Below are 12,622 nucleotides of genomic sequence, written 5' to 3' on the forward strand. Positions count from 1 at the left end.
AGACAGAGAGAGAGAGAGAGATCCACAGATACAGACAGACAGACAGACAAAGACAGAGAGAGACTCACAGAGAGACAAAGACACACAGAGACACACAGAGAGAGAGAGAGAGAGAGAGAGAGAGAGAGAGAGATCCACAGATCCAGACAGACAGACAGAGACAGAGAGAGACACACAGAGAGACAGAGACAAAGACAGACACACAGAGAGAGAGAGAGAGATGGGGAACGCAGATTGAAGAAGAGGGGCGGGGGGGAGGTGGATGAGGAAGAGAGGGAGGGAGGGAGGGAGGGTGGGTGGGGGTAGGGACGACAGAACTCAATCGCCCAGATCACTGACACGTTCATTTCACAAAAAGCCTTGGCTCGCCAGTGTCATCATCACAGACATGAAACATGATCACCCCGAAGGAACGAACACACAATAATTACATACCCGGGATGAGCTAATCTGCTCAAAGGACGGACATCGATACATTGAAGGGAGGACAAAGGAGAAAGTCTATGTCTAATCTTAAAACTGATTGGGTTTTTTTAATGATAAATAAATAAATAAATAAATAAATAAATAAAGAGAGAGATAAGAACAAGAAGAAGAAGAAGAAAAAGCATGAATAGAGAAGAAGAAGAGTGAAGAAGAAGACGATGATGACGATGCTGATGATGAAGAAGAAGACAATGATGACGATACTGAAGAAGAACTTAGACGATGATGACGATGCTGATGAAGAAGAAGAAGACGATGATGATGACGATGCTGATGAAGAAGAAGACGATGACAATGCTGAGGAAGAAAAAGAAGAAGATAATGATGATGATGATGATGAAGAAGAAGAAGAAGACGATGACAATGCTGAGGAAGAAAAAGAAGACGATGATGATGACGATGCTGATGAAGAAGAAGAAGAAGACGATGACAATGCTGATGAAGAAGAAGAAGACGATGATGATGACGATGCTGATGAAGAAGAAGAAGAAGACGATGACAATGCTGATGAAGAAGAAGAAGACGACGATGATGACGATGCTGATGAAGAAGAAGACGATGATAACGATCCTGAAGAAGAACTTAGACGATGATGACGATGCTGATGATGATGATGAAGAAGAAGACGATGATGACGATGCCGATGAAAAAGAAGGAGAAGAAGAAGATAATGATGATGATGATGATGATGATGATGATGCCGCTGCTGTTGCTGCTATTGATGATGAAGATGATGATGATGGTGATGATGATGTTGTTGATGATGATGATGATGATGATGAGGAGGAGGAGGAGGAAAAAGAAGAAGAAGAAGAAGATGATGATGATGATGATGATGACGCAGAAGAAAAAGAAGATGATGATGATGAGGACGATGAAGAAGAAGAAGAAGAAGATGATGATGATGATGATGATGATGATGATGATGATGATGATGATGAAGTTCGGGAGTGATGGGGCTTTTTGAGGAAGGGGAGGGGGAGGGGGAGGGCGAAGGGAGGGGGAGGAGAAGTAGGTGGGAGTGGGGGGTATTGGAAGAAACTTGAAAAAGAAACATCTTGCAGGTGCGGCAAGCGGCGTTGTAATAATTATTCCCATTATGAAATACTGAGAGAGAGGGAGAGAGACAGAGATGACACACATACACAGACACACAGACACAGACGCAGACACATACACACAAACACATGCACGCACACACACACACACACACACACACACACACGGAATGAGGGGAGTATAGGAAGGAAGGAGACGAGAAAGATAAAGAGAGGAAGAAGGGAGGTGAGGGGCGGGGGGGAGGGGGGGGGGTAGAGCGAGACAGACAGAGAGAACCTTTATTTGTGAGAGAGTGTGTGTGTGTGTGTGTGAGTTAGTGTATGCGTATGCATGTGTGTATGTCAGTGTATGTATGTGTTTGTGTGTGCGTGCATATATATATATATAGAGAGAGGGGGAAGAGAGAGAGGGGGGAAGACAGAGAGGGGGGGGAAGAGAGAGAGAAGGGGGAAGAGAGAGAGGGGGGAAGAGAGAGGGGGGGGAAGACAGAGAGAGGGGGGGAAAGAGAGAGAGAAGGGGGAAGAGAGAGAGGGGTGAAGAGAGAGAGGGGGGAAGACAGAGAGAGGGGGGAAAGAGAGAGAGAAGGGGGAAGAGAGAGAGGGGTGAAGAGAGAGGGGGGAGAGAGAGAGAGAGAGAGAGGGAGGGAGGGGAAGAGAGAGAAAAGAGGGAAGACACAGAGAGAGAGGTGGGGAAGACAGAGAGAGGGGGGAAAGAGAGAGAGAAGGGGGAAGAGAGAGAGGGGTGAAGAGAGAGGAGAGAGAGAGAGAGAGAGAGAGAGAGAGAGAGAGAGGGGAAGAGAGAGAAAAGAGGGAAGACAGAGAGAGAGAGAGGGGGGGGGGGGGAGAGAGAGAAACGAAACGAAACGAAACGAAATGAAATCTTATTTTACCAGGGTAATGAGATCAGTAAAACATATGCTTTTTTTTTTTCCACCCAGCCCTGGGGTAAAATTAAAAGAAAGGGGGGGAAAAAAAGAGGGATTTGGGGGGTGGAGGGAGGGGGCTACATCAAAGAACACATGAACACAGAACTGTTAACAAGAAAGATATCAACGACAAATATCACTGAAAATCACATAAGAGAGAGAGAGAGAGAGGGGTGGGGGGGGTCGTGGGGTTGGGGGGGTGAGGGATGGGGGGGGGGAGAGGCGAGAAAAAGACTTGCTCAATCAAGACACTCGATCGGCTCATGCCGAGCTGCTCCACACACACACACACACACACACACACACACACACACACACACACACACACACACACACACACACACACAGCACCAACTAGCGCCGCAGTGTCGGAGACTGACAAATATTTGGCCCATTTGCTGTACAAACATTCCCCCTTTTTTGCCGCACAACTCGGAACGACAAGTCTTTTGGGTGATCAGTGGAAATGAACATGATGAAAGATCGAGGAGGGGACTGAGGGAAAGTAGAAAGGGAGTGCCGGTATTAATAGTTCAAACAAAAAAAAACAAAAGAAAAAACAAAACAAAAAAATCTGGGGCGGGGTTCGGGGTGGGGTGTGGGGGGTGCATGAGCGAGGGCCATTTTCTCAGTCTCCCTCTCTCTTTTTGAGGGCTGGATGTAAATAAAAAAAATAATAATTAATTAAATTAGAATTTTTAAAATATTCAAAGAAAAAAAAAGCACTTGCGCTTATTCCACTACCCTCGTGAAATTAGAATTCGTTTCGTTTCGTTTCGTTTTGATTCCTCTCTCTCTCTCTCTGTCCTCTCTCTGTCTCTTTAATCAATCCCCATTCTCTATCTTTTTCTCTTTCAGGGCTGGATGTAAAAAATAAATAAATAAATAAAAGCAGCTTACTCTATTATATAACCTCCTGAAATAAAAATTCGTTTCGTTTTCTCTCTCTCCCTCTCAGTCTCTCTTCCCTCTTCTCTCTCCTTCCCTCTTCTCTCTCCCCCTCTCTTCTTTCTATGTTTCCCCCCCTCTCCCTCTTCCTTCTCTCTGTCTCTGTCTCTCTCCCAACCCCTTCGAGCGCTTTTAACGGGGAAAGGGGGTAAGTGTGGAAGAGCGAGACTCAAAGAGAGAGGGACAGACAGACAGGGGAGAGAGACAGTGCGGGCGCGCGCGCGCGCGCGCGCGTGTGTGTGTGTGTGTGTGTGTGGCGGGGAGGGGGAGACTGGGAAAAAAAAAAAGACGGTTCCGATTTTGTACTGGATAAGAACATGAACAGACGAGTCCAGATTTTGTTAGGCCCACAGTCTTTACTATGGGTATCAGTATATGCATAATAGTGAAATGAAAAATAAATAATTGAATAAATAAATAAATAAAAAGTAGAAAAAAGTACACTCAATCTTTCCTTTCCCTTTTTCGGTATATCATTCATCTATAATTTTTCGTTTACATGCATTTGTAATTTTGTTGTTGTTGTTGTTGTTTGTTTGTTTTTGCGTTCGTCTGAATCTGAGGTATGCGTGAGTACGTGAACCGCTCATGTGTGTGAGCGCTTTTGTTTGGGTCTCTGCACAAGATTCCGCGCTATAAATATCTCTCTCTCTCTCTATATATATATATATGTGTGTGTGTGTGTGTGTGTGTGTGTGTGTGTGTGTAATATATAGATAGATTGACAGATAGTAGTAGTAGTAGTAGAAGTCTTATCATCGTCATTATCATTATCTTCCGGTCATTTCTTACATGACGGACGATCAGTTTTCATGTACTTGGTCAAGAACGATAATTTGTTGGCGGAGAGATTGACCGTGACTGCGATGATCACCGAGACACTACAAAAGAATTATGTCAATGACGTTGAGCCATTCCTAGACTCAGGGGACGTAACGAGTCTTACGGATTTGGAAGATCAGAGAGAGTGGGCTCCCCTCGTACAGTTCCACTAGACCCGTTCACTTTCATAATTCCTCCATAGTTTTCTGTTTATGTATTCACGTGGATGTTGGTATTAAAAGTTAGTTAAAATATACAAATTGTATTTATATGTAACCTTATTTTGAGACAAATGTAAACCTTATTCTTAGACCGATGCAGATGATCGACTGGGATTTATTTTTGAATTACTGTTGTTTAATGTTAATGTTAAATTTGAACAGATTCAGAGATTGATCTTTTATTGCATGCAAGTGTGTGGGTGTTTTTGTAACAGAGGCTGTCATTTTTTTTTTTTTTTTTGGGGGGGGGGGGGGGGGGGGTATAATCATTTTTTTTAAATTTTTTTTTAATTTTCTTTTCATCATGTTTTTTGTGTTTCTTCACACATGTTATTTCATATAACTGTTGGAAAAATCAAGCTGACATATTAATTTGATTAATTTCATGGCTGTAGTTGTTGCGTTTTCTCTCAGCTTGTTTTCTCTTTGGCACTATATAGTTCAACCTTTGTCATGTTCATGTGTATGGCAGGCTTTACTGTGGGCGAGAGACTGAAATGAAATGAAATTATGGTGCTTAGAGCCTCGCCGACCACTAAAGCCATCTCAAGGCTATCGCCGCATCAATAACTACTACAAGGATAAAAAAAACAAAAAAACAACCAATTAAAACGAGTCACCACTTCAAACTTTCACTCCAAAGTTAAAAGAATACTTCCATAGTTTAAAACCTTCAAATCTGGTTAAAAATGTTCACTTCTTTTAAGAAGTCCATCAGCGCCCACGGAGGGACATCACGAAACAAAGTCTTCAAAGAAACCGCCGTGTAATGTCTGCGTCTAACGTCATGCAGATCCCAACAGTCAAGGAGCACGTGTTTCACAGTGAGAGGCTCATCATAGGGAATGCATCGAGGGGCCTCTTCCCCCTGACAAACTTTGGATGCCCACATAATTTTCCATTCAGATTAATCAATAAAGAATTACAAACACATTCATGTAGCATGCAAAAATCATAAGTTAGAGAAAGAGAGAGGCAGACAGAAAGACAGAGCAAATTATTCATAAGGGATTAACACTGAAAGCAGAGGCAGAGAAAAGACGGGTAGATGCCTGCATGATGTGGGGATGTTTGTTCTGTTTTATGCAGACAATACTGAATCTTTTTCCCTGTGCATGCCTTTTAATTTCAGGTTCTGGAGTGATCCGACAATTTTTACACACATATAAAACACAAACAGAACTCAAGGTAGAGAGTATTCTTTAATAACCAATGCAGTTTTCAACAGCAATGAATTTTCATGAATCTTTACAACAAGCGATTGAAAGTCTAATGATTTTGCCTGTCTGGGCAAAGTTTTTCACAACCACCATTGAGATGGTTGTACCCTAACAGAAAAAGAAAAAAAAAATGTGTGTGTGTGTGTGTGTGTGTGTGTTTGATTTTCTCATATCACTCATCAAAGCAACACATTCATGATTCATTCATAGGCAGTACTCATAGGCACTCAACATACAATTTCAATAACAAGAACACAATAATAATAATAATAATAATAATAACAAGTGTCACTACAGTGCACTTTATCCATGAAACTGCTGAGTGCTTCACAAAACACATGTTCTGCATTTAGATGTGATACACACTAAAATGCTAAAGAAAGTGCTAAATATTACACACACTCTCTCTCCACTGTTCTCCATATAATAATAATAATAATAGATACTTCTATTGCACAACAACCCATATGAAGGGCTCAACACGTCTCACATGAAATAATACATATACAATAGTGCATAACACACCTCTGCACATGAAATACCACATACATGTGTATCTATATAAGCCAAGACAACACTACAAACTGCAGATACAAACTACCATGCACACGCACACACACACACACACACATAAACACAAACAAAAAAGCCAAACATGCGCACACACGCTAGCACACACACAGTGAACACCCACACACACACACAACACAATAGTTTCAGTAGAGGGTAAGTGGGGTGGGGGTATGCATCATATGCACCATAAGTTGTTTGCAACATGTCACATTCTTTTTGTGCTACCCCCGCCACCCCACCCCAATACCACGCAACCTTGTGATTCTATGTTTGGTTTCTTTGAATTTGATTCTAAGTATGCATGTTTTGTTTTTTGTGGTTTTTTGTTGTTGTTTTTTTTTTTGGGGGGGGGGGTTTTGTTTGGAGAGTGGGTGGTGGGTGTGGGGTCATTTGCATGTTTCTGCATTCGTGTAATGGTACTGATTTTTTTAAAGATTTTTTTGAGAATGAATCTTTTCTTTCAGTTCAATAAAGAATATGTGTCCTTCACTATCAAGTTTATTGTGGATATATGCAATTTACAACAAACTAACTGTCATTGTATTACCTTATCAATATAATTAGTATTGACTATCCTAAATGACACAAAATTATTTCATCATGAACAATTTTACCTGTTACAACAAAATATAAATCACATGTACAGTACCATTTTGGTCATAACGTACACCACCATGGTATAAAGCACACTGGTCTGTATCAAATCATGTAATTCTGTAGATTTTTTTGTGTTGTCAGTTGGATTGCAATGACGATAAATACATTAAATAATAAGTGTATCATTTGTTTTGTGGTCTGTTTGTGTATGACTGTCATTAAGATGATCTGTGAACAAAGTCTTCCGTGTTAGGCTGTTACTGATGACCAAAATATTTTGGTTTGTTATGGATTTGGCCTGAACCATGGACTGGAGTCTGTAATAATATTTGGTTATAGTTCAAAAGGAGTCCATTTTAAACTTGATTCATTTCTATCTCAAAACATGTGCTCTCTTTTAGAAAGCATGTACAGAAATTAATCCAGGAAATCAGTAACACACCACACCATGTCAAGACACAGACCAAAATCATCCATAACATCTTGATGAACAAAAGAAAATTCAATCAATGGATTATGATTCAGAAAGTAAAAAAAGCATACATCTCGAACAAAAACAAGCCCAGTAAATGGAACAGCCACAGGTATAAGGACAACACACAAACACACACACACACTCTTACCAGTCATTGCACAAATATGAAAATATATTTATAATATGTGCATAACAGAGGTAGACAGGTGTACAATTCACTGAGTGAAGCAACCACATCTACCTCACATTAAGTGTTCTTGAGCATACACCAAAAAATAAGAAAAAACACACTCCCAAAAAACAATAACAAAAAAATACAGCCAAGAAAAAAGGAAAAAATATATACATATAAGCATACACACATATCTATATATACATATATGCACAGGTACAATACTGGAAACACTTTTGGGACACAAGGGTGAAAAATCAAAAGTAATGTAAAAGCAATGCATAACACATTTTTGAAGAGTTTAGATATATGCCTTTAAATTTTAATGAAAAAAAAAGGAACTGGGATATTCAAACCAACTTCAATAAAAAAAAAAAAAATTAAAAAATCAGCAAAATGTAGGGCAAGGAGACGGACATGTGCGTTACATGGTTTCCACAAAGCACTGTTTTTTAAAGAAAATAACATGGCCTCATGCAAAGGTTGTTGTCATCAACAGAGACACTTAAGGTGATGTTTTATGTTAAACCTGAGCAGAAAAACATATTCATGCTTTGAATACAAGCTCCAATGTGGGTGGAGACCATAACTCATGCAACAATGGGGCTAAACCATTTTTCACAAACAACAGGAAAGATGTGACATAGACATATCCTGATTTGTTTTAATTTGAGTATTTAAAGCTTCCTTTCCATGATAATGATTGGTACTTGGGTATAGTCATGTTTATGTAATTGAGATATGTTGCATGGAATCCACATTTAAATAATATTGTATCCATCAAACAACATTGGAATAAATCACTGTTTTGACACTTGGATGCTGTTGAAAAAATAAAATTTAGATTTCAATGAGGTTTTACTTGATGTTGTTTTCAAACACTGTTAATTATATTTTGTAGAACTTGAACATGCAGGCCTGTTTCCTTCTTTAAGTGCCTCCAATAAGTTTGCTGGATTTTAGGCAGTTTGTTCAAGTTGGCTGGACACCAGAATTTCTTGAATAATACATATTAATTTGTTGGATGTCACACATTGATACATGCCAGCGGCTGTGCACTGATTTATATTTAATCCATTCTTTCAATCAGTTAAATCTTGGGTTGATGAATAAACATGGAAGAAAATGAGTTAATCTATTCTTTGCTGGGATTCCATCCTTGGCTGCATTTTCACACACTGACGTGCATTTAACATACAGAAAATATGGCACCCATGTCTGCCAATGGTTTGTGTCATCAGTATCTGAAATTAGTGTAAAGCAGAAGTACCCAACCCTGTCTTGAAAAAAATTTACAAGCTTCTCACAAGCTTCTGCATGTTTGGGAAAAGTGTTGCACGTGAGAGGTCATACTTGTCTCTGAAAGGAAATTATGGTGCTTAGAGCCTCGCCGACCACTAAGGCCATCTCAAGGCTATCGCCGTGTTAATACTGAAATGAAATGAAATTATGGTGCTTAGAGCCTCGCCGACCACTAAGGCCATCTCAAGGCTATTGCTGCGTCAATAACTACTACAAGGATAAAAAAAAAAACAATTAAAACGAGTCACCACTTCAAACTATACTTGTCTCTGATAAGAGTTCACACTGCCTGTGTGATGCTGCAAACTGCTGGACAGTTTCCAGTTTCAGATCAATGCTGGCGCAGAATTCACACAAGCAGTCTCTTCTTGAGGAAGTTTATAGCATGACATTTACTGGATGCATCCATGCAAACAGTGCACATGAGAGGAGAGTTGGATGTAAAGATTTTCTTCCATGTCTTTACATGCTAAAGGGTCAATGTTCCAATTCCACCACAACACTGGAAACAACATTATCCTCAGTAACAACCATCAGACGGCAGAGAGAAAAGGAAGAAACAACGTTGGACGCATCCATGCAAACAGTGCACATGAGAGGAGAGTTGGATGTAAAGATTTTCTTCCATGTCTTTACATGCTAAGGGGTCAATGTTCCAATTCCACCACAACACTGGAAACGACATTGTCCTCAGTAACAACCATCAGACGGCAAAGAGAAAAGGAAGAAACAACGTTGGACGCATCCATGCAAACAGTGCACATGAGAGGAGAGTTGGATGTAAAGATTTTCTTCCATTATGTCTTTACATGCTAAGGTGTCAATGTTCCAATTCCACCACAACACTGGAAACGACATTATCCTCAGTAACAACCATCAGACGGCAGAGAGAAAAGGAAGAAACAACGTTGGACGCATCCATGCAAACAGTGCACATGAGAGGAGAGTTGGATGTAAAGATTTTCTTCCATGATGTCTTTACATGCTAAGGGGTCAATGTTCCAATTCCACCACAACACTGGAAACGACATTATCCTCAGTAACAACCATCAGACGGCAGAGAGAAAAGGAAGAAACAACGTTAATGGCATCATGGTAATTCATCAGTCCATGGTGACACGCAGAATATATGAAGGAAGGCAAGCTGTGTCAATATTTTTCATTATTTTTGAAAGTTCTAAAAAGCTTTGCTTCATCTGCTGCTCACTTTATTGCTGTCACAACTCTGGTGCTGTATGACAATGTAGTACTACCTAAATGAAATGAAATGAAATGAAATGATGGTGCTTGGAGCCTCACCGACCACTAAGGCCATCTCAAGGCTATCACCACATTAATAACTACTACAAGGGTAAAAAAACAAACAATTAAAACGAATAGTACTACCTAAATATGAAATGGTATGATATGCATTGATGTTTTATATGGGCCTGGGTGTGGGTCAAAATCCAACTTGCCCACCTTTTCCTTTCCACATAAAGTAAACCTGTAACAGGCATTTGCATTGGAATCTTTGGAGGGTGGCGAAAAAGCATGTACAATGTCTGAAATGAAATGAAATGAAATTATGGTGCTTAGAGCCTTGCCGACCACTAAGGCCATCTCAAGGCTATCGCTGCATTAATAACTACTACAAGGATAAAAAAACAAACAATTAAAACGAGTCACCACTTCAAACTTTCCACTCCAAAGTTTTAAAAAAAACTTCCATAGTTTAAAACCTTCAACTCTGGTTAAAAATGTTCACTTCTTTTAAGAAGTCCATCAGCGCCCACGGAGGGATATCACGAAACAAGGTCTTCAAAGAAACCGCCATGTAATGTCTGTGTCTAACGTCATGCATATCCCAACAGTCAAGGAGCACGTGTTTCACGATGTACAATGTCTCGCCTGTTTCCGGTACTCAGATGCGCTTGCACGATCAACCCTGATGTTGATGCACGTGCGGAACCTGAGGTCTTTTTGTTCATTACCTTCACCTCTCCCGTAGTCTGGGTTCAGACCGTTGGGGCACCGCTGCTGACCTGACCACCACCCCTCTCCACTCTTCACGGTTTTCTGATTTCCTCAGGGCGTCACCGAGCGTCAAGCCTGTCCACCCCCGGATGTTGTCTTCCCATCTCTTCTTCTGCCGTCCTCTCCTTCTGCCTCCTTGTACGGTGCCTTGCAGGAACGTTTTGGCAAGACCAGATGATCGGGAGATGTGTCCATACCACCTAAGTTTGCGTTTCTTCACGATGGACAGAAGGTCTTCGTAGGGTCCAATACTTTGCTTGATTCTGTTCTTCACTTCCGTGTTAGTGATGTGGTCTCTGTAGGAGATGCCAAGTAGTCTACGAAAGCATCTCATCTCGACAGCTTGGATTCTTCTCTCGATGTCTGCAGTCAGGGTCCAAGTCTCGCAGGCGTAAAGCAATATTGTTCATTACACCTTATCACAAAACTTCAACAGCCTCGTCTTGATATGCGACAGACAGTGTGTATGCTTGTTGTGGAATACACCTCATGACACGGTGGTAGTGTCTACGAACCCAGTTGGTCTTGTGAACTGCTGATTTTAAGCTGTGAAGTGTGTTTTTCCTCCACTGAGTTTTTCAATTGCAAACAATGCTACAATGTCACAACTCCTGTAAGTGCTGAGGATACTGTCACCCAATCTCTGGCTCCAGATATTCAGTGACTTCATGTATTATTCTTATGCCAGTCATCATGATTAGCACTGCTTTTTTTCTTTTCTTTTTTTTTCTTTCTATCCATTCTGACACTGATGACAATGGCCTTCAAGCCACCAACATCCTTTGATTTCAATGAGCCTGAACAGTGGCCATATGGCATTAGCAATTTCTATCATGTCACACATGCACAGAACTGTCCATAAAAGACTTTGAAATCCAAGTTTCAAGCTTTATCTACAGTATGGGCTCTGAAGCAGAGAAACTATTCTTTCACATTCCTTGAACCCATTCATGTTACATCAGCAACACCAGCAATGCTTCTGAAGAAGAATACATTTTTGGCATCATGTGCAACACCAAAACTCCAAATGTCAACCTCGATCTTGCAGGTGAGGGCACTCCTTTTCTCACTGACACTGGAACAACTGTATCTGAAACTTGTACTCATGAAGATTCACACAAATCAAATCATGTTGCTTATAAGTTACAGCCCAGCCAACCACAAAGGGCCATTTCAGGGCTGAACATTCACACAAAATCAAGACCACCTCCAGTGAAAGCTGAAGTGGACATGCATTCTGTGGGATCACCTGGCTTGACAAATCTCACACACTGAGGGGTTTCAATGCCTCTGACTACTTTTAGTGAGTTTGTTCAGTGTTGTATGAAGTGAACATGCCCTCTGTGGCATCACCTGGCTTGACAAATCTCACACTCTGTCTAAAGGAATTCAATGCCTCTGATAACTTTGAGTGGGTTTGTTCAGCGCTGTATGAAGGGAATGAGAACAGTACCGGGAGGCCTTTTGTGGCATAACCTGGCTTGACAAATCTCACAATCTGTCTATGAGGTTTCAGTGCCGGTGACTACTTCAAGTGGGTTTGTTCAGTGCTGTGTGAACAGAACGAGAATGGTCCCAGGAAGAGGAGCACTGGACAACATATGGAATCAAAGGGCCACCTGGATGCTTAGGAAAAAATCTTGTTTTTATTACATTTCCAGTTCAATTTCATTTGACAAAGCCCAGTCAACCACAAAGGGCCATTTCAGGGCTGAACATTCACACAAAATCAAGACCACCACCAGTGAAGGATGAAGTGAACATACATTCTGTGGCATCACCTGGCTTGAGAAATCTCACACTCTA

The sequence above is a fragment of the Babylonia areolata genome, chromosome 29 (assembly GCF_041734735.1).
Source record: "Babylonia areolata isolate BAREFJ2019XMU chromosome 29, ASM4173473v1, whole genome shotgun sequence".
Taxonomy (NCBI): domain Eukaryota; kingdom Metazoa; phylum Mollusca; class Gastropoda; order Neogastropoda; family Buccinidae; genus Babylonia; species Babylonia areolata.